General features: G+C 39.9%; 1 non-coding gene across 1 annotated transcript; it reads right to left on the reverse strand.

Moving 5' to 3' along the window:
* Nucleotides 1-200: 200 nt before the first annotated feature.
* LOC128578612 (U5 spliceosomal RNA) lies at nucleotides 201-314 on the reverse strand. Its single transcript, XR_008377752.1, has one exon. It is a non-coding gene; the product is annotated as a U5 spliceosomal RNA (small nuclear RNA).
* Between the last annotated feature and the right edge of the window lie 4,006 nt (nucleotides 315-4,320).

The raw sequence follows: 4,320 nt of genomic DNA on the forward strand, positions 1-4,320 counted from the left end.
CCAGCCACCTGGGAGAATGAAGCAAAAAGCAAAAAAGCAAACAAACCATTCTATCATAAAAACTAAAAAAAAAAAAAAAAAAAAAAAAAATCTGAAAAAAATAAATTAATAATAATAAATCGCTAGTTAACTAAGCACTCAAATCTGACAACAAACACCACACATAGTACTTAATAATCTTTATTTTCCAACCATTATGCAGCCTCACCAAGGGGAGGCCTCAAAAAATTAGTTTATGACTCAGTGGTTTCTCTCCACGGAAATCTTTAGTAAAAGGCGAAAGATTTACACGATCTGAAAAGAAGCCCGAACATACAGCTAACGCCCGTCATTCACTTCTCAGGTAACAGCCACTCCCTGTACACTGATGGTGCCTATTCATCCCAAGCGTTCCTACCTCAGAAGTTTATACGAAAAATGCTGCAAACAAAAGATCTCATCCTTAGAAAAAGCAAAAATACATAAATTTGTTTTTCCGTGGAAATAGTTGTACAGTCTTCAGTGAGTTGTAGGTATGCAAATTAACCTGAATTATGGTCCTTTGGACTCCGGAAGTACCTCCTCATTGCTGTGCCCTTGGGCCACCCGTAGGGGGCGACGAAGTGGAGTTTTGCTGCCTGGGATTTAAACACAAGCCTGGTGACCCAGAGGCATCCTGATTTTATTTGTTTGTACATTAGGATTTTGAGCATGATTTGTTTTAAGTAAAAGAGTTTTCTAATAGTTGGGGCAGTCAATGGCAAAATAATGGATAATACAAATTCCGGATAGTGGCCCCATGGAGTGAGGGGTGTCATTGGGAGAAAGGGCCCATACAGGGTTGCAAAAGTGTTGGCAATATCCTTAAACTAGAAGGAACACATCAGAGTTTTATTTTATTACTTTTCTTTGAATTATGCAAACAGAATATTCGTTGTGTGTGAGATATACTTAAATCCTTTATTTTTAATTAATTTTTAAAAATATATGATTATTATTTTTTGGAGACAGAGCTTCATTCTGTTACCCAGACTAAAATGCCATGGCCTCAGCCTAGTGTACAGCAACCTCAAATTCCTGGGCTCAAGCAATTCTGCCTCGGCCTCATAGTTAGCACGTCACACAACCTGGATATTTTTTCTGTTTTTACTAGAGATGGGGTCTCATTTTGCTGGGGCTGGTCTCAAACTTCTGAGGTCAATCGATCTCACCTGCCCTGGGTCTCCTGGAGTGCTAGGATTACAGGCATGAGCCACCCCGCCCAGGCAGGATCCAAAATAATTTCGTCACCCCTGCCAAAATTTCTTTGTGCTATTGTACCTTCCTTCCACTTATAGTCCTTTACAACTATGGATCTGTCTTCCAAAACTACTCTTGCCCTTTTATTGTTTTTTATTAAATCATAACTTTGTACAATGATGCATTTATGGGGTTCAGGATACTGCTTTGATATACAACATGAAATGATTACATTGAACTAAGTAACACATCCATCACAATTATACTCATTTCTTAATAGTTTTGAAATGTATCACTGCATCATGTGCATTAGGTGAGGTCCCCCCAAAACCCTCCCTCCTTTCATATCTTCCTTCCCCTCCCCTCTCTCTCCTCTTCTCTTCTGCTTTCTGGACTATAGTTATGTTTTGCCATTTGTATGAGTGTGTAGGTGATTATATATTGATTTCATAGTAGTATTGAGTACATTGGATACCTTTATTTCCATTCTTGAGATACGTCACTAAGAAGAATATGTTCCAGCTCCATCCAGGTAAACATAAAAGGCGTGAAGTCTCCATCTTTTTATGGCTGCATAGTATTCCATGGTGTATATATACCACAATTTGTTAATCCATTCATGGGTCGATGGGCACTTGGGCTGTTTCCGTGTCTTGGCTATTATGAATTGGGCTGCAATAAACATTCTGGTGCAAACGTCTTTGTTGTAAAATAATTTTTGATCATCTGGGTATATACCTAGTAGAGGAATTGCGGGATCGAATGGTAGGTCTACTTTTAGCTCCTTAAGTGTTCTCCAAACTTCTTTCCAAAAAGGTCATATTAGCTTGCATTCTCACCAGCAGTGCAGAAGTGTTCCCTTCTCTCGGCATCCACGCCAACATCTGTAGTTTGGGGATGTTGTGATGTGGGCTAATCTTACTGGAGTTAGATGATATCTCAAAGTGGCTTCGATTTGCATTTCTCTGATGATTAAAGATGATGAGCATTTTTTCATGTGTTTGTAGGCCATGCGCCTATCTTCATCAGAGAAGTTTCTGTTCAAGTCTCTTGCCCACCTGGAAATGTGGTTATTTGTTCTTTTCTTGTTGATTAGTTTGAGTTCTCTGTAGATTCTAATATCAAACCTTTGTCAGAAGCATAACCTGCAAGTATCTTCTCCCATCCTGAAGGTTGCCTGTTTGCTTTACTTACTGTGCTCTTGGCTGTGCAAAAGTTTTTTAGTTTGATCATATCCCAGTAATGCACTTTTGGTGTTGCTTCAATTCCCTGGGGGGAGGGGGGGGTCCTCCTCATAAAATATTCTTCCAGGCCAATTTATTCAAGTGTTTTCCCCGCACTCTCTTCTGGTATTTTTATAGTTTCATGTCTTAAGTTTAAATCTTTTATCCAGTGAGAAACAATTTTTGTTAATGGTGACAGGTATGGGTCCAGTTTCAGTCTTCTACAGGTTGCCAGGCCAGTTCACCCAGCACCACTTGTTAAATAGGGAGTCTTTCCCCCACTGACTAGTTTTGATAGGTTGGTCAAAGATCAAATGATGATAGGTAGCGGGGTTCATCTCTTGGTTCTCTATTCTGTTCCATAAATCTCCTCCCTGTTTTTGTGTCAGTACCATGCTGTTTTGATCACTACTGATTTATAGTATAGCCTCAAGTCTGGTAATGTGATACCTCCTGATTTGAGCAAAGAACAGATTCTAACTGCTTCAAAAATGAATGAAAAATGCATTCTCTTCCTAAGCATCTATGCCTTGATTTTTAAAATAGAATTTGAACCAAGTACTGTTTTCACCATTTATAGTGAATGTTTGCCCTTTTTGCACATATTGAGGGTGAAAAGGAATTTTCCTTCATCACTTTTCCTTGGATAATGGCAGCCAATGTTCTACAGGTTTTGTGAAGTCTTCTGTATATTCTGAATCAATTTTTTACAAGTGATAAGTGTTTTTTGTTTGTTGGTTTTTACAGGTTACTACATTTCCTCCAAATATTTTACAATTCCAAATGCTGCTACATTCTTGATTGGAGAATACTGGCCAGTCTCCCTGAGTAGTTTATTATTCCTGCATCTGTGAACTGAAGGTAGTTGAGCAGAGGAGTTGGAAATCCCTGTATTGTGTGTTCTAAGTATGAGTGTTGTCAGGCACAGCTATTCTCTGTCTGCTAATCATCCCTTACAGTTATTAATCCCGAGAGGGGAAAGGCCTCAAATTTTGTATAATGCCAAATCCTTCCCTGATATTTTCCTCCTTAGCTAAACGTTAAGCCCTTCTTCTAATTGGCACTGTGTGTGTGTCTGTCCCAACAGTCTCCAGGAAATCAGCACAGAAAAATTACTAAATGAACATCCCTCGATGAGGCTAACTTTATTAAATAGCTATCAGTATGAATCATTTGGCAGTTTCAGAACATTAGTCTTTTCAGCTTTAAAAGAAGGATGTCTCATAAAGGAACACAGTATCCAAAAGGGGGACAAATATCTTTTAGTGACAGTAAAAAGAGTCTTTCAAGGAAAAACAGAATTTCTGATGAAATTTCCAATGAGAGTGGTAATAGGAGCTGCATTGATGTCAGAGATTTTACTGAACATGGTCTTCCATCTGATGTAAAAAAGATGCCTCAAAGATGGCTCAAAGGAGTTGGGCACCAGTATCATATGCTGGAGGTGGTGGTTCAAACCCAGCCCCAGCTAAAAACTGCACAAAAAAAAAGACTATGGGCGGCGCCTGTGGCTCAGTCAGTAAGGCGCCGGCCCCATATACCGAGGGTGACGGGTTCAAACCCGGCCCCGGCCAAACTGCAACCAAAAAAAAAATAGCTGGGCGTTGTGGTGGGCGCCTGTAGTCCCAGCTACTTGGGAGGCTGAGGCAAGAGAATCCCCTAAGCCCAGGAGATGGAGGTTGCTGTGAGCTGTGTGAGGCCACAGCACTCTACCGAGGGCCATAAAGTGAGACTCTGTCTCTACAAAAAAACCCAAAAAACAAGATGCCTTGTAAACATGGGTTTCACATGCTTGAAAGAGCCTGGATAATGGGTGCAAAAATATAGCTAGATAATTGGATAGCATGAACAATATTCGAAAGCACAAGGAAGTGATTAT

Source organism: Nycticebus coucang, chromosome X (assembly GCF_027406575.1).
Source record: "Nycticebus coucang isolate mNycCou1 chromosome X, mNycCou1.pri, whole genome shotgun sequence".
NCBI lineage: Eukaryota > Metazoa > Chordata > Mammalia > Primates > Lorisidae > Nycticebus > Nycticebus coucang.